The following is a 24,260-nucleotide window of genomic DNA, read 5'->3' as shown; positions in this document are numbered from 1 at the left end:
TCATCTAAACAGTGCGTGCATGCATTTTATCCATTGTTTGACTATCCTGAAAGGTTACCAAGAGCAGGTCAATCGTTGATGGTTATGAAAAGCAGTGCTCGTAGGTCAAATTCCTCCTGTTTGTGCTCGTCCCACACACGTACACCTGTTATGGCCCACAGTTGTAGAAGTTCTTCAACTAAAGGCTTCAGGTACACATCAATGTCGTTGCCGGATTACTTCAGGCCTTGGATGAGCACTGGCATCATAATGAACTTTCGCTTCATGCACAACCAAGGAGGAAGGTTATAGATACATAGAGTCACAAGCAAGGTGCTATGACTGCAGCTCTGCTCTCCAAAAGGATTCATGCCATCTGTACTTAGACCAAACCTTAAGTTCCGCGCGTCCTCTGCAAAGTACGGGAACTTTCTATCAATTTTTCTCCATTGCGACCCATCAGCAGGGTGTCTCAACATCGCGTCTTTCTTACGGTCTTCTTTGTGCCATCGCAACAACCTGGCGTGTTCTTTATTTTTGACCAAACGTTTCAGCCGTGGTATTATAGAAGCATACCACATAACCTTGGCATGAACCCTCTTCCTGGGGCGCTCGCCCTCAACATCACCCGGGTCATCTCGTCTGATCATATACCGCAATGCATTGCACACCGGGCATGCATCTAAATTCTCGTACTCACCACGGTAGAGGATGCAGTCATTAATGCATGCATGTATCTTCTGCACGTCTAATCCTAGAGGGCAGACAACCTTCTTTGCTTCGTACGTATTGGCGGGCAATTCGTTACCCCTCGGAAGCTGCTTCTTAATTATTTTCAGCAACTTTTCAAACCCCGAGTCAGTCACATCGTTCTCTGCCTTCCATTGCAACAATTTCAGTGTGCTACCTAGCTTTTTCTGGCCATCTTCACAAGTTGGGTACAACAATTTGTTGTGATCCTCTAACATCTGGTCGAAGTTCAACCTTTCCTTTTCAGTTTTACAGTCTCTCATTGCATCAGCAATGGCCCGACCAAGATCATCAGCAAGCTCATCTGATGCCTCTTGATCTTCTGCTTCATTGTCTTCATTGTCTTCTGATGGAAAACAATCCCCCTTTGCAGTATCACCATATTCAGCGAACATGGGATAGTTGTCATCATCATCATCTTCTTCATTGTCTTCCATCATAACCCCTCTTTCTCCGTGCTTGGTCCAACAATTGTAGTTGGGCATGAAACCGAACCGCATCAGGTGGGTGTGAGGGGTTTTCGAGGAAGAATAATTTATGTTATTATGACACTTAACACATGGACAATATATAAAGCCATCCCGTTTGTTTTCCTCAGCCACACCGATAAAAAAATCAGGCCCGCAGTGAACTCGTGAAGGCGTCGGTCACTGTACATCCATTGCCGATTCATCTGCACAATATAATTAAGCTTATCAAAACAATTACAGAACATCATGATTAGTCAAGCGACGTATATATATACACATGCATTTTATCAACGACGGATGAAAGGATAAAGTTGTTAACCTCGATGGAGAAGGAAAAAGAGAGGAGAAAGCTTAAGTGTGGCTTGTTTTGTGTGAACTCAAGTGGCAAAAGCTCTTAGGCATTTCATCGAGCACCTCTTGTGCATAAGAAGAGAGAGCAAAGCAACATGCACCTCTCTTGTGCTAAGAAGGGGAAAATGCCAAGTGTGGCTCACACTTGGGCAGGGCAGGGGTATATATAGGGATGGGCCTTTGGTCCCGGTTTGTAATACAAACTGGGACTAAAGGTGCATGGGCCGTGGTGTGGCGATCTTTAGTCCCAGGTTGTATTACAAACCGGGACCAAAGGCCCCAAACGAACAGGGACTAGAGGGTGGCGTTGCCCTGCGCCGGTCGAACCGGGACCAATGCCCCCCATTGGTCCTGGTTCGTTTTTAAACCAGGACTAAAGGACCCAGGGGCTTTGGACCAAAGCCCTGTTTTCTACTAGTGACCAGCGAGCGATGGAGCATATTGAGGTAATTGTGGGAACTGGCCATGCCAAGAAAATAGTGACAAATTCACAGGTCATGTGATGCAACTGCCTTAAGAATGATAGTGCATCCCTCTGCATGCCCGTTATGCTGGTACTACCATGCAAATAGATAATTTTTCCACTCCTAGTGCATGCTATGCTGCCAATCTTTCTAGGAAATCCTCTTGCCTCGGTTATCAACAACGATCGGGCAGTATCGGCAACAATTGGTTCTCTCAAGTAAAGATCGTCGAACACCGCTATCACAACTTGGCGGAACCTGTACATCACCTTCAGTCATGTGGACTCACTCATTCAGAAGTACTCATCAAGGAGATCATCGGTCACTCTATACGCAAGCATATACACAATTGCGGAACACTTCTCATAAGAGGTGAAGCCTAGCTTACTAGTGGCATCAAGCTTGCATCTGAAGTAGACGTCGTAGTCTCTCACGCCGCGAAGAATAATCAAGAACAAGTCTCTTAACATCCGATACTGCTGCCGGAACATGGCCTCCGTGAAGATAGGCTTGGTCGGGTGGAAGTATTCCCAATGCAGCTGGTAGTGGCCACCCTCTCAATCGTGCAATGTGTTGGCCTTGTGAGGCCTCGTCGAGCCTCTGTGCACTGGTGTCTACGTCTTAGTGTGTTCGTAGATGAGGGCGTCGCGCTCAGCAACCTTGACGAAGAAGTCGATCGACTGCCTGAAGTCCATCTGCGGGGCAACTAGGGGTCGATAATGATCCAGGATTTCTTACCGGGAAAATAGCCGAACAGGTCATGGGCATCGTGACTAGTGGCCGGTTCCGAGCGATATGGCAGCCGGGTAGGGGCTGTGGTGAATCCTGCAATGGCACTCCATGCTGGCACCAAAAAAATTCTTCATGCGAGGTGTGGGTGGAACAAAAAAGGTACGGACAATGGCGAGTGGTAGAGCCAACGGCGGCCTAACTCTAGGGTTGCAGGGGGCACTACGGGAAAGCCCGACGTTGCCGTGCTCCACTTTGCACGGCAAAGAGGCCTATACGCACGGCAACGGCTTTGCCGTGCGTGCACTCACGGCAAAGCTTTCGACGGCAAAGCCACCTTTGCCGTGCGTTGCCATCTCCGCCGTGCGCTGCCAACGCTGCCGTGCGTTGCCATCTCTGCCTTTGCCGAGCATATTTTCTTTGCCGTGCGGCGTTTATTGGCTTTGCCGTCCTGGCTTCTTTGTCGTGCGCGTTTGATGGACTTTGCCGTGCGAGGAGACGTTGCCGTGCGACACTGGTGAGTTTGCCGTGCACTTTAACTTTGCCGTGCGCCACGCTGTAACTTTGCTTTGTGCGCATAGTGTTTGCCGTGTGTGCCACTTGCGGCGCACGGCAAAGAAGTCTTTGCCGTGCGGTGCCTCATGGCAATGATAGGCCGCACGACAGCGCCTGATTTTCCCGTAGTGGGGGGAGGGACACAAATGGGTGAACTGGGTTTGTTGTCCCTGGCGGGCGGGTCCAGCTGAGGCTAGAGACGACGAGGTGCCAGCTACCAGCCACAGGAAGCTGCCGGATTGGAGGAACGCTCACGCAGATGTGTGTGTCGGTTACTCCATTAGGCCAAATGCCAACATACACTTCCCACCGCACACCGACCACCTGCGCGCTAGCCAGCGCGCATCAAGCACAACTCCCGAAAAACCTACAACCCCCGGTCTTTCCTTCCGCCGCGAGGTCTCATGCAGCCGATGAAGCCAAACCCCTCCTTGACCAGCCAACCATGCCAGCACACACCGGACGGCGACCCGTCAGAGCCAAGCCCCTGTAGCCGGACGGCAGCTGTCCAGAACAGCGTCATGCCAGCGTTGGACACGCGTGACCCAAAAAGGCCACTGCTTTTCCACCGGAATCGCACCGCATGCTAGACTGTGGAAAATAGGGCCGTGGGCTTTTGTTTCGTCCAATTCCGAGAATATTTCCTGTGTAAGATTTCTGAAACCAAAAACAGCAGAAAATAGGAACTGGCGCTTCGGCATCTTGTTAATAGGTTAGCACCGGAAAATGCATAAAATGATATAAAGTATGAATAAAACATGTAGGTATTGTCATAAAACTATCATGGAACATAAGAAATTATAGATACGTTTGAGACATATCAGTAGTCATCGGCTTTGTGCCGTCCATGGCTTTTGTTGCTCTATCCCATGCTTCCTATGGTAGGCGCACTTTTTCTCGTGGTTCAGGCCCTATGTATTTTCTTCCTGTTCTGCGCGTGAGATCTGCGAGGTCGATGTAAGGATTGCCCAAATCATCGAAAGACTCAGATTCCTCGTCAGCTTCACGGCCTTCTCCCGTGATTACGCAGATTTGATGCGTTGTACTTTCCTCGAACTCAGGGCAGGTGACACTGTCAGAGAGATTGGTGAAGACCTTGTTGTCGAAGGAGTTGTTGTTGTAGACGGAGTCGAAGCTAGTAAAGCTCTCCGAGTCGCTATCTTGAGACATGTCAGTTTCCGTGAACGACCCGAAAGTCATGCCACCGAACAGATCCTCGAGTGCCCCGCCATGGGCGGGTTTGATGCAGCGTGGCTGCGAAGCTTCTTCATCGCCCGACTCGACAGATGTTGCCGACGATTCTGAGAAGTCGGATTTGGCCGCAAACGGTCCCGAAAAAATCGGTGCCGAAAGACGGTGTGATCCTTCTTTCCCGACGAGGAAGCGAAAACTCCCGAACGTCATCTCCGTCAAGTTCTCCAGATGCGCATATGCATGCATACAGGCAGGATCGTGAGGAACAAAATCGACGAGATCGGGTTGCACTCGTTTACCTCCTTCCATGATGTTGCTTGCTGTTGACGATGATATTGACGATGTTGACGATGCCATCGAGATCAGGACCTTGCGACCTCTAGTCCCCACAGACGGCGCCAATTGACAAGGGATTAACTTGTCAATGCCTACAGATTGTAGACTTAGGGTTTCGTAAGAAGTAGAGGGCAAGTAGATCTCGTAGGTTCACACGAACAAAGGTGCTCAACTCAATAATACAGTGGTTCAAGTTACAATGATTCGATCCCTTCTTTCTGCCTCAGCTTCCCCTTTATATAGGAGGAGAACTCGAGGCTCATATCGTATCGTACAAGGAATTCTACCTCGGGTCGGTTTCGACCTTTCCTTATATTACATATATTTCCTATATTGACTAAAACTCCTCAAGCCGCACGTTCTTGACTTCATGGGCCTTCAATTCTCCGAGTCCATGGGCCTCAAGCTCCTTAATAAGACCAAGGTATTTTATTCGGCATGCCCGCTAGGCATACCTATGTCACCCCCTCAATGCAATCGGAAGCAATTGCGTCATTATCACGTGGCTGTCATGAGACTTCAGGTTCTGGAATTTTTTCTCTACCATATTTATTATTCCCTTTATATTGGAGGAGAAGCCAGATGGGACATTGATACTGCTCAGTCATTCAAAAAATATTTCCTTCTCTGCTTTTGTAAGAGCGTAGCTAGAGTAATGACGTCATTTATCTGTCTCATGTATGTTGGCTGGGTCTTTCATACGTTGCTGGTCCTCCCGTGCTTCCGGTGTATATTTTATCTTCCGTACACGCCCAGTAAGCCTAGCAGGTTCACGAAAAGATTCTTCATCACGTGCATCACGTCGATTGAAGAGCGGACCTCTAGGACTTTCCAATAGGGTAGCTCCCAAAATATAGATTTCTTCTTCCACATGGACGTGTGTCCGGTAGCGTCATTCGGAACAGACTATCCGCCAGGACCCTTTCCAAAGATTACTTCTAGATCCTTGACCATACCAAATATATCATCACCATGACGGTGGGCAGGCTTCTTCCGGTGATCCGCCTCACCTTTGAAATGCTTGCCTTTCTTTCTTACGGGATAGGTATGCGTAAGAAATCGACGATGCCCCAGGTACACGACCTTCTTAGATTTATCCAAATATACATTGTCAGTCTCATTTAAACAGTGCGTGCATGCATTTTATCCATTGTTTGACTGTCCTGAAAGGTTACCAAGAGCAGGTCAATCGTTGATGGTTACGAAAAGCAGCGCTCGTAGGTCAAATTCCTCCTGTTTGTGCTCGTCCCACACACGTACACCTGTTATGGCCCACAGTTGTAGAAGTTCTTCAACTAATGGCTTCAGGTACACATCAATGTCGTTGCCGGATTGCTTCAGGCCTTGGATGAGCACTGGCATCATAATGAACTTTCGCTTCATGCACAACCAAGGAGGAAGGTTATAGATACATAGAGTCACAGGCAAGGTGCTATGACTGCAGCTCTGCTCTCCAAAAGGATTCATGCCATCTGTACTTAGACCAAACATTAAGTTCCGCGCGTCCTCTGCAAAGTACGGGAACTTTCTATCATTTTTTCTCCATTGCGACCCATCAGCAGGGTGTCTCAACATCGTGTCTTTCTTACGGTCTTCTTTGTGCCATCGCAACAACCTGGCGTGTTCTTTATTTTTGACCAAACGTTTCAGCCGTGGTATTATAGAAGCATAGCACATAACCTTGGCATGAACCCTCTTCCTGGGGCGCTCGCCCTCAACATCACCCGGGTCATCTCGTCTGATCATATACCGCAATGCAGTGCACACCGGGCAAGCATCTAAATTCTCGTACTCACCACGGTAGAGGATGCAGTCATTAATGCATGCATGTATCTTCTGCACGTCTAATCCTAGAGGGCAGACAACCTTCTTTGCTTCGTACGTATTGGCGGGCAATTCGTTACCCCTCGGAAGCTGCTTCTTAATTATTTTCAGCAACTTTTCAAACCCCGAGTCAGTCACATCGTTCTCTGCCTTCCATTGCAACAATTCCAGTGTGCTACCTAGCTTTTTCTGGCCATCTTCGCAAGTTGGGTACAACAATTTGTTGTGATCCTCTAACATCTGGTCGAAGTTCAACCTTTCCTTTTCAGTTTTACAGTCTCTCATTGCATCAGCAATGGCCCGACCAAGATCATCAGCAAGCTCATCTGATGCCTCTTGATCTTCTGCTTCATTGTCTTCATTGTCTTCCGATGGAAAACAATCCCCCTTTGCAGTATCACCATATTCAGCGAACATGGGATAGTTGTCATCATCATCTTCTTCTTCATTGTCTTCCATCATAACCCCTCTTTCTCCGTGCTTGGTCCAACAATTGTAGTTGGGCATGAAACCGAACCGCATCAGGTGGCTGTGAGGGGTTTTCGAGGAAGAATAATTTATGTTATTATGACACTTAACACATGGACAATATATAAAGCCATCCCGTTTGTTTTCCTCAGCCACACCGATAAAAAAATCAGGCCCGCAGTGAACTCGTGAAGGCGTCGGTCACTGTACATCCATTGCCGATTCATCTGCACAATATAATTAAGCTTATCAAAACAATTACGAGAACATCATGATTAGTCAAGCGACGTATATATATACACATGCATTTTATCAACGATGGATGAAAGGATAAAGTTGTTAACCTCGATGGAGAAGGAAAAAGAGAGGAGAAAGCTTAAGTGTGGCTTGTTTTGTGTGAACTCAAGTGGCAAAAGCTCTTAGGCATTTCATCGAGCACCTCTTATACATAAGAAGAGAGAGCAAAGCAACATGCACCTCTCTTGTGCTAAGAAGGGGAAAATGCCAAGTGTGGCTCACACTTGGGCAGGGCAGGGGTATATATAGGGATGGGCCTTTGGTCCCGGTTTGTAATACAAACTGGGACTAAAGGTGCATGGGCCGTGGCGTGGCGATCTTTAGTCCCAGGTTGTATTACAAACCGGGACCAAAGGCCCCAAACGAACAGGGACTAGAGGGTGGCGTCGCCCTGCGCCGGTCGAACCGGGACCAATGCCCCCCATTGGTCCTGGTTCGTTTTTAAACCAGGACTAAAGGACCCAGGGGCTTTGGACCAAAGCCCTGTTTTCTACTAGTGACCAGCGAGCGATGGAGCATACTGAGGTAATTGTGGGAACTGGCCATGCCAAGAAAATAGTGACAAATTCACAGGTCATGTGATGCAACTGCCTTAAGAATGATAGTGCATCCCTCTGCATGCCCGTTATGCTGGTACTACCATGCAAATAGATAATTTTTCCACTCCTAGTGCATGCTATGCTGCCAATCTTTCTAGGAAATCCTCTTGCCTCGGTTATCAACAACAGTCGGGCAGTATCGGCAACAATTGGTTCTCTCAAGTAAAGATCGTCGAACACCGCTATCACAACTCGGCGGAACCTGTACATCACCTTCAGGCATGTGGACTCACTCATTCAGAAGTACTCATCAAGGAGATCATCGGTCACTCTATACGCAAGCATATACACAATTGCGGAACACTTCTGATAAGAGGTGAAGCCTAGCTTACTAGTGGCATCAAGCTTGCATCTGAAGTAGATGTCGTAGTCTCTCACGCCGCGAAGAATAATCAAGAACAAGTCTCTTAACATCCGATACTGCTACCGTAACATGGCCTCCGTGAAGATAGGCTTGGTCGGGTGGAAGTATTCCCAATGCAGCTGGTAGTGGCCACCCTCTCAATCGTGCAATGTGTTGGCCTTGTGAGGCCTCGTCGAGCCTCTGTGCACCGGTGTCTACGTCTTAGTGTGTTCGTAGATGAGGGCGTCGCGCTCAGCAACCTTGACGAAGAAGTCGATCGACTGCCTGAAGTCCATCTGCGGGGCAACTAGGGGTCGATAATGATCCAGGATTTCTTACCGGGAAAATAGCCGACACGGTCATGGGCATCGTGACTAGCGGCCGGTTCCGAGCGATATGGCAGCCGGGTAGGGGCTGTGGCGAATCCTGCAATGGCACTCCATGCTGGCACCAAAAAAATTCTTCATGCGAGGTGCGGGTGGAACAAAAAAGGTACGGACAATGGCGAGTGGTAGAGCCAACGGCGGCCTAACTCTAGGGTTGCAGGGGGCACTACGGGAAAGCCCGACGTTGCCGTGCTCCACTTTGCACGGCAAAGAGGCCTATACGCACGGCAACGGCTTTGCCGTGCGTGCACTCACGGCAAAGCTTTCGACGGCAAAGCCACCTTTGCCGTGCGTTGCCATCTCTGCCGTGCGCTGCCAACGCTGCCGTGCGTTGCCATCTCTGCCTTTGCCGAGCATATTTTCTTTGCCGTGCGGCGTTTATTGGCTTTGCCGTCCTGGCTTCTTTGCCGTGCGCGTTTGATGGACTTTGCCGTGCGAGGAGACGTTGCCGTGCGACACTGGTGAGTTTGCCGTGCACTTTAACTTTGCCGTGCGCCACGCTGTAACTTTGCTGTGCGCATAGTGTTTGCCGTGTGTGCCACTTGCGGCGCACGGCAAAGAAGTCTTTGCCGTGCGGTGCCTCATGGCAATGATAGGCCGCACGACAGCGCCTGATTTTCCCGTAGTGGGGGGAGGGACACAAATGGGTGAACTGGGTTTGTTGTCCCTGGCGGGCGGGTCTAGCTGAGGCTAGAGACGATGAGGTGCCAGCTACCAGCCACAGGAAGCTGTCGGATTGGAGCAACGCTCACGCAGATGTGTGTGTCGGTTACTCCATTAGGCCAAATGCCAACATACACTTCCCACCGCACACCGACCACCTGCGCGCTAGCCAGCGCGCATCAAGCACAACTCCCGAAAAACCTACAACCCCCGGTCTTTCCTTCCGCCGCGAGGTCTCGCGCAGCCGATGAAGCCAAACCCCTCCTTGACCAGCCAACCATGCCAGCACACACCGGACGGCGACCCGTCAGAGCCAAGCCCCTGTAGCCGGACGGCAGCTGTCCAGAACAGCGTCATGCCAGCGTTGGACACGCGTGACCCAAAAAGGCCACTGCTTTTCCACCGGAATCGCACCGCATGCTAGACTGCGGAAAGGAGGGCCGGAGGAAGGAGGAGGAAGAGGCGGCTCACCAACCAGCCAGGTCCAGGCGTAGACGTACCAAACCGCCAGCCCATCACGGGGCTAGACGGGGGGATCACCACCACGGTGCCAAGCTGCCGACATCACCAGGCGCCAGCGCGCCATCCTGCTACCGGGACCAGAGCCAAAGCCCGCCCAAGACCATCTGGGCCTGAGTAGGCTCGTCTCCCACAGCCGCGCATCAGGAGCGCCTCTGTTGCGAGGAGGCCAGGCCAACTTCGTCGTCGCTGATATCCCGCGACGCCTTGTCGCCACATCACCACCAAGCACCGCATCACCGTTGCCGAAGCCAAGCAAGAATGTTGCACGCGCGGAGAGATCCCTGCTGCCGCCATCGCCGCCCAGGCTTTGCCAGGCGGTACCTCTGGCGGCGGCGGGAAGGGAGGGGACGGGAGGAGGGGGCCTAGGCCCCGCGGAGTCTTCTGTGTCCCAAACGATTGTCAATTTTTACATCACAGCTACACGCCGACGCCGTGTTGTAGATACAAAAGGTACAGGGATTGAACATCTAATATTTCGCCGGATTCTCTTGACCTTTTGGGATTGAAAAGCTAGAACGAACGGATCACAGGTTGTGGGGTAAGGATAGGAAAGGATCAACGGGCAAGACATGATTCATATGCCACGATAGGAAAGGATCAACGGGCTATAGCAGCACGCTGGCACATGTAGCCAGGCATCAAGCTGTAGCGAGGCTTCATAGATAACACATATATAAACGAACTTCTGAAGTAGACGCAGCACCCTTCGAGTCAAGCATGATTGTACTTGGAACAAATTAATCTCCAGTAAAGGCTAGCAGATAGACTTGACCAGATGCAGTAGATTAAATACAATTATGCAAGTCCCTGCAACTCAATCTGCAAAATCACATCACCGAAACAACATCGTAGTATATCCAGCACGCTGACACAAGAAGCCAGCATACAATACAAATACAATATCACGGTACAAATACAATATCACGGTATACAATACAGATAACCAAGGCGCGTGTAGTTGTCTTGGTACATGAAAGCACTGCCTACATGAGTGCTGATTATTAACCCATATACGTACAGTACTTCAAAAGTACCAACAGCTGCAGAAGATGCAGAAATATGTATACCTGGAAACTATGTTACGCTTCAGTGCCTCATGTATTGTATAGCTCCCTCCAGCCACTTGGAGGCATTCTCCAGCATTCAGGTCCGCAGAGCTCTCACCGATTTAACCAACCGTTCGCCGATCCGGCCCCATCTCATCAGAATGGCAGCTGCAAATCCAACACCGAAGCCAAGCCCAACGAAGAGGAACAGAACAACATCCACATCAGAGGATTTCTGCAAATGCAATTGACTTGGAGGAGCAGATGAAACGCCGCATGGGTTGGGCAATGGCAGCCCACACAACCCCGGATTGCCTTCAAATGAACGGTTTTGGAATGTTGAAAATTGAGTTGACTTAGGTATCCTTCCCACCAACTGATTGTTGCTCAAGTTCAAGATACCAAGAAAGGTGAGATTCGTCAGTGCCTCCGGTATATCACCAGAAAGCTGGTTCCGAGACAGATCAAGTGATTCTAGTAGAGTCATCCCACCAAATTCTTGCGGAATAACACCGGTGAAGGCATTTCCAGACATGTTTAGTCCGAGCAGTGAAATAAGCCTCCCAAGCGATTCAGGAATTGTACCATCAAATGAATTATCTGACAGGTCAATTAATGTCAAAGTTGTCAAGATCTTAACGAATGTTGTATAGATACTTTTATATGTTATCGTCACAGCATCTTGATAGTCTGTCCCATTGAAAGTTCTGACAATTTCACCCGTTGTATTGAACTCAGTCATCATTGATTTCAACCCCACAAACCATTCTGGACTCAAATTGCCAGAGAAATTGTTCGAGGCAAGATCCAGAATCTGCAAGCTAGAGAATTCTTCTCCAGATTTGTCATGTCCATGAAGATCACCACCCACCGGGCCATAAAATTGGTTTGATCTCAAGATGAGGACACGAAGTGTGGGAAGCTTCCCCAGCCATGATGGAAAAGTACCTACCATGTGATTATTCCCAAAGTCAAGGAACTCAAGCGGCAAGCACTTGGTAAGTGTCATTGGAAGATTCCCTTCAATCTTATTGTTGTTCAAGTCTAATGTGTGAAGCTGACATTGGTTTTTGATATTGTTAGGCAGGAAACCTTCAAAGTGAGGTCGAGGACATTGATTTTTGAATCACAAATTGAGTTAGGTATGTGTCCACTAATGTTGTTTTCAGAAATTCTGAACTCGGAGCCAAGATATAGAGTGAAATTCGGAAGCACTGAAGAAAATTTGTTGTTTGAATAATACAATAAAGTCGCTGGTGGGCTTGGCATTGGAATCTGCCCCTGAAGCTGATTGAAACTGAGATCAAGAGCATACAACCGACTAAAAGGGAGAACATAGGAATTAATTTGCATAATACTGAGCATGTTGTGTGAAAGATCCAAGTATGTAAGGCTACTGTTCCATGTGGCCCAGATTGACTTTGGAATAGCCCCACTCATTCTATTGCATGACAGGTCCAAGTAAGACATTTGTTTAACGTGTACCAACGAGCTCGGAAATTCTGTCAAATTGCAACTTGCCAGTTCTAATCTGGTAACTCGAGGGAGAAAGGTAGACGCAGAGTTGTTACCTTCCCCATCCATATCCATGACTGATAAATTGTTGTTGGAAAGACTCAAATAAATGAGATTTCCCAACCTCCAAAACGAGGAAAGATCCACCAAACCCACCAAGTTATTCCAGCTAATATCAAGATATGCCAAACTTTTAAGTTGAAAGAATGACTTGGGAATATTTCCTATCAATTGATTTCTGCTTAAGTCCACATACACCATGTGTGAAAAAGTTGCCTCGAAGTCTTGTATAGAACCAGAGAGCTGGTTTAAGTTAATATCTAGGCGTTGCAATGTCGGAATAGCAAAAATAGATGTTGGAAGCTCACCTGCATAAAGAGTAAAGAACATTAGCTACTCTAAAAGTTCTCATGCATATAGATTAAGAAATCTTCATTTCAAGAGAACAAAATATGCAAATGGCTGAACCATCTAGCATCCCGTCTTTTTTATGTACATACTTAACTAATGTATTCACACACCTTTTAGACAGTATTATTGTTAAGTGTGTCGACTATATGGATGGGTTAGCCTACAATTGACTTATGGTAGTACAAATGGACATGGTTAGATAGTGCACCAGTCGAACACGCTATAACCTAAAGGGTGTTGTTCTAAAAAAAATATTAGGGGCACCGGTGCAGCACTGCATGTAAGCTGAGATTCGATGGGTCAAGAAGCTGGAGTGACTCGGTATATGTTCACATCTAGGTGGCGAGAGTGTAACAAATACTCTACGTGGACAAGATCCTTCTCGGATGGGCGGACACCAATGGCGGTCACTGTCATGTCAATTGGCCCAGGTCTGTTGCCCACTTTGGCATGGTAGCTTGGGGATTCCAGACCTCGCAGGCATGGCCATCAGCCTGAGGTGCGTTGGCTCTGGAAGATGCGTACCAAATCCCAACGTCCTTGGCGCAGGTTTGATATGCAGTTCTCCGTACAGAAGCGGACCGTCTTCAATGCCTCTACCTTTATGGAGGTCAGCAATGGGACATCTGCCCTGTTCTGGACTTCTGGGAGGATAGATGGTTGGATGAGAGACGCATCAGGGCATGGTTCAAAAAAGCGTACGCCTAGGCGCGCTTAAGCGCGCTTAAGCGCTGAGCGATGGCCTTCCGCTTCGCTTCTGGCCTGAGCGTTCAATTAAGCGAGCCTGGGAATCTGGTCGTGCTATTGTTGGAATCTGGTAGAGGAAATGGTGTAGGGAAGAAGGGGTGGTTGCAGGGAAGGAGGGGTGAGGGCAGGGAAGGAGGGGTGGTTACAGGGAATCCATGGAAGAGGAGGCAGCAGCAATGCCATTGCGGCTGTCGATGAGTGCCTGAAGGGAGCAGGTGAGAGAAAAAAGAGATAGAAGAGAGTAGATGGACAATGAAGATAAGAGAATATGGATGGTTCAGATTGAGCTGGGCAGGCTAGGGTTTCATATGGGCTTTACTGGGCCAACATTGCCTTACTGGGCTAATATTGAAGGAATATTAGACCTTATATGAGCTCAAAAATGCAACCGGCCACCCCTCCTGGTGTGTCCGTACAAAACGCTTAAGCGCGCCTAAGCGCCGCTTAAGCGGTGATTGCTCTAGGCGGTGGTCTACCGCTCGCTTAGCGCTTACCGCTTTTTTGAACCTTGCATCAGGGAGACAATGTCGGACCTCTTCGCGGTAATCCCGAAGCACCGCAGGAAGCGACGAACGGTGCAACAAGCGCTGGGTGAGGGCAGTTGGATAACTGACATAGTTGGCACATTGAGCCCGCTTCTTCCGGCAGTACGTCCAGTTGTGGATCCGGCTGAGGGACGTACAACTTTCAACGGACCCGGAGAGGTTGATCTGGTGTTGAACGACGGATGCCCAGTACTCCTCCCGCTCTTGCTACAACACCATCTTCCACGGGCAATTGTATCAAGCTCGTGGAAGCTAAACTCAAGGTCCTCGACGTCTCCTAGGGTGAAGTTCTTCATCTGGATGGCTTACCTGGATAGGTGTTGGACGGGTGAGCGGCTTGCGATGTGGGCTTCCCACACGTGGCACGATGCCCATTGTGTGACCAGGTTAAGGTGATGATGACACACATTCTTAACGAATGTCCATTCTCTAGGTCGATCTGGTACGAGGCCCTGTCCTGGATTCAATCCATTGCAGGCCCTCCTATGGGTGAGGGTGACTTCGCCGGATGGGTGGTCGATGTTGGTACAGACCAACACACGCCAGTTGCGCAAGGGCACCTCCTTCTTGAGCGCTATAAAGCGCGTCTTGTGGCTCGTGGTTTTCAGCAGGAGCACGACCGTGACTATGATGAGAATTTTGCCCCTGTGGCTCATATGACTACTGAGCGTACCCTTCTTGCTGTTGCTTCTGTTCGCCGCTGGTCTGTCTCCCAGCTTGATGTTCAGAATGCTTTTCTTAATGGCGAGTTGAGTGAGGAGGTTTACATGCAGCCTCCTCCTGGGTATTCTGTTCCCGATGGGATGGTTTGTCGTCTTTGACGTTCTCTCTATGGTCTCAAACATGCCCCTCGTGCCTGGTTTGAGCGCTTCGCCTCTGTGGTGACTGCTGCTGTTTTCTCTCCTAGTCTTCATGATCCAAGCACTTTTCGTTCACACTTCTCCTCGTGGACGTACTCTTCTTCTTCTCTATGTTGATGATATGATCATTACTGGTGATGATCCTGAGTATATTGCCTTCATCAAGGCTCGTCTTCGTGATCAGTTTCTTATGACTAACCTTGGTCCTCTTCGCTATTTTCTTGGCATTGAGGTTTCCTCCACTTCTGATGGCTTTTCTATCTCTCAGGAAAAGTACATTCGGGATCTTCTTGCTCGTGCTGCTCTTGGGGATGAGCGCACAGTCGATACTCCTATAGAGCTTAATGTTAAGCTTCGTCCTACTGATGGTGATCCTCTTCCTGATCCCACCCGTTATCGCCATCTTGTTGGGAGTCTTGTTTATCTTGCTCGTCACTCGTCCCGATATTTCTTATCCTGTTCATATTCTGAGTCAGTTTGTCTCATCTCCTACCACTGTTCACTATAGTCATGTCCTCCGTGTTCTTCGTTATCTTCGTGGAACGATCACTCGTCGCCTTTTCTTTCCCCGTTCCAGCTCTCTCCAGCTCCAGTGCTATTCGGATGCTACGTGGGCGAGTGATCCTACGGATCGTCGTTCGCTTTCTGCTTACTGTGTGTTTCTTGGTGGTTCGCTTGTTGCTTGGAAGACGAAGAAACAGGTCGTAGTTTCCCGTTCGAGTGTTGAGGCTGAGTTGCGGGCTATGGCTTTGTTGATTGCTGAGGTGACTTGGTTACGGTGGTTGCTTGCAGATTTTGGGGTCTCTGTTATGACACCCACTCCACTTTTGTCTGACAGTACAGGTGCTATCAGTATTGCACGTGATCCGGTCAAGCATGAGCTGACCAAGCATATCGGTGTTGATGCTTTTTACACGCGTGCACAGGTACAGGATGATGTTGTTGCGGTTCATTATGTGCCTTCAGATTTGCAGTTGGCGGATTTCTTTATGAAGGCACAAACTGAGCGCAGCATGATTTCTTACTCTCCAAACTCAGTGTTGTGGATCCACCATGAGTTTGAGGGGGGGTGTTAGATGTATATATCTGTATATTGTAGTTTCCCCATATGTTAGGGGGCTTTCTGCATATGTGCACCTGTACATGTACTATATATTGTGGCCTTTGGCCCCCTGGTAATACAACAAGCATATTGCCCTAACACAAACAAATAATTGAGCGAAGATGGCATGGGGTTGAAAAGGCTAGAACGAAGGAGGACAGTACCTGCGGCAAAGCAGCACAGGAAGGAAGCAGCAGCCGAGCCGCCCCGCCGGGTAGCAGAAGCGACACGCATGGCGATCTCATTGGGTGCCGGGAATCGGTCTATGGTTCTGCAGGTCCCGCTCAACTCCCCGGCGGGGGCGCACTCGCCTGCCACGGGACGCCGAGAGCTTTCTCCCTGCACCACCTGTCAGGCATCGCCTAGCCATCCGAGCTGCGGCAGCGGTGGAAAATGGAGCGCGGCGAGCTGCGGCCATGCCGGTGAGAGAGAGAGCAGAGACGGCGGACCGCTCGGGAGAAGGGGACCTGGGCGCCGGAACGGGCCGAAAGGAGAAGCGGCCTTCCGGGCACTGTTAACTCTGGGCTTTGAGCCTTTGAGGTCGCACGCACTGGACGGGTGAGCGGCTTGCTCGACGTGGGCTTCCCACGCGCGACACGATGCCCAATGTGTGACCACTCCAAGGTGACGATGACGCACATTCTTAACGAATGTCCATTCTCTAGGACGATGGCCCTATCCCGGATTCAATCCATTGCAGGCCCTCCTATGGGTGAGGGTGACTTCGCTGGATGGGTGGTCGATGTTGGTGCAGACCACCACACGCCAGTTGCGCAAGGGCACCTCCTCGTTGATCACGCTCACGGCGTGGTGGATCTGGAAACATCGAAATGTTGTTGTCTTTGACAATGCGCGCCCATCAGTGTCCTCCCTGCTCAACGCTATTAGAGCGGAGGCGCGGCAATGGGTGGACGGGGGGAGCCTGGGTTCTTCGCCAACTACTCACTTAGACTAGGTTTTGGTTTGAGTTGCATGGCCTAGTGTTAGTCCTTCTTTGGACTTATACATATAACCTTTATCTATTAATGCATTAAAATACAAAGCTTTTGCGTCTTCGTGAAAGAGTATCTGTTCACATTTACGTATGTTGTATCTTAATTATATGCATTATTGATGGTGTGAGTGGTAGCAGTCCACAATATCAACAAACTGCTCTTCATTATCATAATTTGGTGGTATCTTGCACGTACAACCTTTCCCATCTGTCTCAATTACCTCTTTTTCCACCTCATGTTTTATCCTAGGAGGTACAGTAACGATATACCACTGGAAGTGTCCTAAATACAATGATCTCTCTATTTCTTTTCACTCTGATGGTTTAGGCTTATGCCACTTTATCAAGAAAAAGCACAATAGGACCACACATCCCAATTAAATTTGCGCAGCAAGCTCGTTGGCTTTTCGTTGGAGTCTGGTATTACGTGGATTTTGTATGGCTAACCAACTTTTCCTATTTTCATGGCTATTTTCAAACAGATAATAAAATAAATTCAGCACAACAGAGATGAAAATCCTCATTGAATTATTTTTATGTCATAAACTGAAGTAGGACTATTAAATGTGTGTGCCCCATTTTTGAGAAGGCATATTCTCGCAATGAATTCCCAGAGCACTATCTCTACAAGGGCATGCAAATATCTAACGATAACTACGAAAGTAGCACTCCCTCTATTTTTGATGATGTACAGTTGTTCACTGGATACCAATCATATATTTAGTGAATGTGTTTCAGATTTGTCACTCCTTAAGCAATGGCACTGAACTCCAATTCCCAAAAGAAAGAAGAAAAAGGCATTGAACTCTATAAAACGTAGCACAAATGTGACACAAGTGATGTGGTTAAATATGGAATTTGTAATATGTATAGACAGGATCATATTTTATTTATCTTGAAAATGTAGAATACCTATGTAGAGTAACAAAATTTGCTCGCAAAAAATGTAATAAGAGAATAAAGAAAAATAATTTTACCATTGGGAAGATTGGATGAAAGATCTAAATCAATCAGGTGAGTCAAGTTACCAATTGAATTTGGTATGCGTCCAGAAAGGCTACACTGTCCAATTCGAAGGACTGTCAACTTCTTGAGTAGTCCAACTTCATCTGGCATTGGCCCAGAAAACCCACAGTAGTTGATATCCAAACTCTCCAAATTACTAAGATTGCCAATTGCAGCAGGTAATGGACTAGAAGAGCCATCAGGGGTTCCATAGAGAATAACACAATTTATTTCCATGTTTCTCAGGTTCCTCAGATTGCCAATTGAAGATGGTATCGACCCTAAAAAATCACATTCAATGATTTTCAAGCTTCTCAAGTTTGTCAGGTTGCCAATTGCAGATGGTATTGGACCATTCAATACACAATTATAGATCTCCAAGGTTCCCAAATCTACTAGATTGCGTAAAGTTGATAGCTCTGTCTTAGTTAAGCTGCAGCCAGAGATTGCTAGGCTTCTCAAGCTCTTGAGTTTGACAACCGAAGACAAAGATATTAGTGAGCAGTTAGCCAACTTAGACCCGTAGAGTTCTAAGCTTCGCAAATTCTGCAGGTCTTCAATCCATGACAAAATGGGCCATAAATTGCTTGTAGAGAGTTTCAAATGTTGTAGAGACCTGAGAATACCGAGTGAAGGTTGAGGCATCACAGGAACAAAATTCACATCAAGGCTTAAGGCTTTCAAATACTTGAAATTGTTGAGAGAACCCAGTTTTGCAAAGGAGATATTGGTCCCGCCTAGCATCATTATCTCTATAGAACTTGCGTTGGATAAGTTGGGCACCTGCCCTGAAAGATCCCAATTCCAAGATAAATCAAGAACCCGCAAAGTTTTTGACTGAAAGGTTCTATGAGGGAACCATCCTTGGAGATTTGTCCCAGCAAGTTTGAGCACACTTAAATTGGAAAAATTCATGAAAAACTCAGGAAAAGGAGACGCGGGCATATAACTGTTTCCTTCCAGGTTTACCACAGTTAGGGAGTGGAGGGTGGAGAGGGATGGACAAATAGGACTGTCGAGATAACAATAACTCAAGCTAAGAACTCGGAGATCGGGAAGAGATTTAGCAAGAGAATGGCACCAATCATGTGCAGTGCTAGACATGTCTACTCTATCAAGGTAGAGCTCTCTCAGATTGTGGAGGTTGGACACTAGGTTCTGGAAGTTGGGTTGCTTCAGCCGTAGAAAATAAGCAACGCCATATATCCAGGGATAATCACCAGAAATAGTGGTATACTCGACATACGAAGAATCTTCAGGAATGGCATAATGACAAGAAAGATCCAAAGAGATAAGGCTGGCAAGTCTGCCGATGCCAATAGGTATCTGGCCTTGGAAGCCCGAACTGGAGAGGTTCAGGTGGGTGAGCAAGGAGAGACTCTCAAACCCACTTGCGGGGAGGCCATACCCGCCAAAACTATTCATGCTGAGGTCAAGTCGTTGAAGCGAGGCTAGATTGAAGATTGCAGGGTCAAGGCCAGGACTGTACAATCCACGGTCACTGAGTTCTATAGCGGTGACATGGCCCGAGGAGTTGCTGCAGCCAACACCTTCCCAAAGACAACAGTCGGTGCCTTCCAGCCATGACTCAAGGGGGTTGGGGTAGCGGAAGAATGAGAAGGATTTCTTTAGCTGGAGGAGGCTTGCAGCCTGGTCTGGATGACACCGGAGAGTGAGGTTACCGTCACGGTGGGCGCTGGAGGTGGCTAGTGCGGGAAGCACTGCAAGAAAGAGTAGCAGCACCCAACCAATTAACGCCATCGGTGAACTCTAAACACAGCAGTGTACTTCTTTTCTTTTCCTTTTGAGAGGAATGGTATGAGCACCCTAAGGCTTTATAAAGAGGATAGAGAAGGCAAAATTAGAAACAAGAGGTTCAAAAAACAAGTGTAGCAACAGATTCGTCCGAAGAATTCAAGTTTATGCCGGTCTTCCCTGAAGTCGTCGAACGGATGCAACGGGACAGGAATGAAAGCTCCAGTGAAGAAAATGTTCGACTGCCGTGCAAGACGGGTTGCACGTGTGTGGCCCTTGTAGATTTGTTTGGAGCGAGTAGTTATCGTCAATTTATTATCGCGAAATTGTGCGAAGGAGATCCCTCCCAGTGGCACTAGATGGTGATCTGTGAGACCAGTCAAACCGTTGCAGGTTGATTGCAAATTCAGCACGTAGCTGTAGTGAGTAGAACTACCTTCATGATACAGTGCATCAACAAAGAAGAGTTCCGGCAAAACTTTTTTTCTAGGTTAAGTTCTGGCAAAACACTAGCTATACTCTTATAAATGGACTTGGGTACTGATGTACCACTTCTGTGTGCTCGATGGGTTCTGCATAGCTGGGACCGTACTCTAAATTAAATGGACCTTTCTTCAGGTAGCCAGACACCATGTAGACACACATTCAGACCTTGAATTCGGCTACCAGTCAAGCATGCGCCAAGCAAACAAACAAATAATCGAGCGAAGATGGCATGGGGTTGAAAAGGCTAGAACGAAGGAGGACAGTGGTTGGACAGTACCTGCGGCAAAGCAGCACAGGAAGGAAGCAGCAGCCGAGCCGCCCCGCCGGTAAAATTTCAAGTGGGATGGGATATTTCACTAATCCCGTGTACCATCCCATCCCTATAATCCTGCTTAGCCCTGTAACGAGTTTCACTCATCCCGTACGGGCCAAGTGGGACGAGGCCACCAAGCCCACGTGTCCCTACGTCGAACGATCCCTATCTCACAGTCGAGACTCCAGAAGGTCTCCGCGTTTTCGAGGAACATGAGTGCCGCCGCCGCCTCCGACTGGTCCAGCCTTTTCCCGGAGCTCCTTGAGGACATCGCTCGGCGAGCGAGTGCCTCAGCCGCGCGGTCTCCTCCACCGCGTCCGCGTGGCTGCGTCGAGCCGCCGCGACAGGTCGGCCAAGGCGAGGCGCCACTGCTCGCCGTCGCCGCCCTCCGAGGCCGAGGTCGTCACCGTCGTCGACGGCGACGAGCGCGTGGTGGAGCGGCGGGTGAGGGAGACGAAGAGCGAGCGGATGACGGCCCCGGCGACACCGGCGCCACGGCCTGCTGCTTGAAGCGGCAGTCGGAGCAGGAGACCGCCGACTCTTCCTACGAGGCCCTCGGCGCCGTTCCCGTTCCCGTTCCCGTCCCGTCCCTCGCCGGCCACCGTAGCCTCGTGGCCCTGCGCAGCAGCTCCAGCGCCTCACGCCTCCATCTGATTCCCTAGGCTAGTGCCTCTTCCTAGCTTGTTGTTTGGCTGTTTCCTGATGAGTAAAATACATCTACAGTCATTGAACTTGTCTCAGATTCTCAGAACGGTCACTGTAGTTAGAAAAGTGAAAAATACGGTCACTCAATACTCTTCCATGGGTCAGTACGGTCACCGCGCGCATTAGCCTACGTTTGACGCTGATGTGGCATACATTTGACTGGCTTGACTAGACTTTCGTGAGACACAGCACCAACTCGTGGGTTTTCTCTGCAAAAGAACCAGAACGTGACGGTATTAACGCAGTTACCAGTTACGTCCCACCCTCTCCTCACGAATCGGATCGTTCGAGAGGAAGTCAAGGCGGAGTCACCGGTGTGCCTGCTGCAGCGGTGATCGTCGACAGGCGATCTTGTTTCCGGAAAAAGCCTGCACATCTCTCTCGACGACGAGCGATGTGGCCTGTTCGTCGGCCGGACGGTGACCCTTCGCCTACATATGGTTAGAACTCCAACCTTTACCTCTGTTTTCATCTTCGAATTGCGGGCCGATTTAGTTCGTTTGTTGAATCTTTGGGTATATTGTATGACAATGATGAAGTGAATGTGTTGCATCTTTGTTTGAATTTCGATTTGGGAGTCTGAAAGTTCGGATTTTTTTTGGTAGGGTTTCTCTTGGGTTTTTGTTTCAGTGTTCAAAGAGCGAAAAAATCAGTATAGAATCATTAGGGAAGATTCAGTTCTCACAACGAAAAGTTCAGTCAAGCTAGAAGCTGGTCCGATAGAAATCCGTTATGAATGTGTATACTTGTGTGTATAAAGCAGGCCCTGCAACGAAAAGTTCAGGTGCATAAAGTAGCGGATGTACCTATGCCGTGCATCGCTCTAAAAGGCTTTAGATGTTTCTTCATGCATATAGTGTCAAGCGCTGGCAGGGCATAGGAGCTACGTCAGTCAACCAGCTTGCCACCAGGCCATGCCATAAAGCTGTCCTGTGAGAATTCCTGGAAGTAAGCCACATGTTAGCAAACAAAGGGTGGGAAGGGAAAACTGAACATATCACATGATGGGTGAGGGTTAAAGGTATCGAAATCGTCCGAGTAGGCTCAATCGAAATTCAGCTGTGTTGTCAAGTTCAAGATTAGCAGCATCATCTGAAGGACCCAAGTCCTTGAGATTCTTCCATATCTTTCTTCAAGTCCTCAACTGGTAATTGCGCATAAATGGCCAGGCGAGACTTGAGCGTAGCTGGTTAATCTTCATCGCCACATGACGTCTGCCTCTGAAGAAACTCGTCACAAATTGCTAAGTTTTCTGCCAGCTGTTGGAATCTAACAGAAACTGTGAGTCACCCTCCCACAAATTTCGATCTTGTGACGGGGGATTATCTCCATCCTCAGGATTTTCAGAGGATGGATAGGCTGCATTCTCTTCAGCAGCTTATTCTTCCATGCTTATTTCACAATTCTCGTTCTCCTGCATATCAAGAAAAAAAACTATTACATTTCTTTATTCAGTTACCCGTAAATAACTTCATATTTCTCTTTGCTAAGTAAACTTAAATAGGAACATACGATGCGCATATAGATAATGAGAAGATGCAAAACAGAAATAAAGTGAACATGATTGGTATCTGCTTCAGCAACTATAGTTTTCAAAGTTTAAACTGCTGCTGAAAAATAATTTGCAGACAACATATTCCCCATGCTTCTCATCCTCCCTAATGCCTAGGATTACATTACTGCTTCATATAGTGATGTTCAGATAGCAATGTCAGGATCACCAGAAATTCTACTCTTTTTGTTTCAAGATTTTGAACTGAATGCACAACGTGATGTGTCTATTTAGGAGTATAGTACTGATTTGTATCATACTTTTTTCTTGTAGATTTAGATAGCGAAAACTTCAGTGTTCAATTGAACCATGTCGGTTACTTCCTTGGTACGGGAGATAACAGAGCATATGTTGGTGGGAGCTCTCTTTGGTATGATCAATGTGAGAAGGTAGTTGGTCAGCAGATTCACTGCACAATCTGGTTGAAAATCTAGGATATGAATCTGAAGGGAGGATCAAGATTTATTTCTGTTTGCCAGGATGGTCTGTCAACACAAAGGGCTTACTTGAGATTAGAGGTGATTTTCAGAGTGACAAGATGATAGCAGCAGTCAATTCTGGCCATCAGTTTCTAGGAATTTATCTTGACCATGATGACAGCATTACAGGAGACATTTGGGATGATATAGTTGAGTTCCCTGTAGCAGATGTGCCACCAATTATTAGTCCGGCGAAACAAAAAAGACATGTGGATGTTGATTTCAAGCCAATTCATATGGTTTGCCCCGACGCACAACCTGAAGTGAAGAAGACAAAAAGAGAGTTAGCAATAGAGGAAGCCAATGAGAAAGACGACAACACTTCAGTTAACTCCGAAGATTCAGATTATGAACCTGAGATCATAGATAGTGACAATGATGTTAGTGATGAAGATTTCGATCTGAAAGAAGATGTCATTGATGAGGAAGAGGATTACAAAGGCAAGAATGTACATATTGGTATCAATTCTGATGACGATCTTGATCTACCAGATTCGGATGAAGAGTCGATAAGGTATAATTTCAAGACATTCAGAGCTGAAGACATGCATAAGCCAGCTTTCCAGTCAGGGCAGGTGTTTGGGAGCGTTGAGTTGCTCAGAAAAGCTATTAGAGAGTACAACTGTCAAAACATGGTGGACATCAAATTACCAATCAATGACAGGCAGAGGCTTTGTGCTAAGTGTGAGCCTGGTTGTCCTTGGTATTTGTGGGCATCAACAAACACCAGAACCAAGTGTTTTCAGATCAAGAGGTTTCATGGCGAGCATACCTGTAGCAAGAAGTGGAAAGTGAGAGCATTTACCTCTGTTTTC

At 48.0% G+C, this 24,260-nt stretch overlaps 1 pseudogene; it reads right to left on the bottom strand.

Annotated features, from left to right (window-relative positions):
- Positions 1-10,770: 10,770 nt before the first annotated feature.
- On the bottom strand, positions 10,771-19,944 carry LOC124666860 (annotated as a pseudogene).
- Positions 19,945-24,260: the final 4,316 nt, after the last annotated feature.

The sequence above is a fragment of the Lolium rigidum genome, chromosome 6 (assembly GCF_022539505.1).
Source record: "Lolium rigidum isolate FL_2022 chromosome 6, APGP_CSIRO_Lrig_0.1, whole genome shotgun sequence".
NCBI lineage: Eukaryota > Viridiplantae > Streptophyta > Magnoliopsida > Poales > Poaceae > Lolium > Lolium rigidum.
The sequence above is the reverse complement of the archived record's forward strand: the minus strand, read 5'-3'. Positions and strand labels throughout refer to the sequence as shown.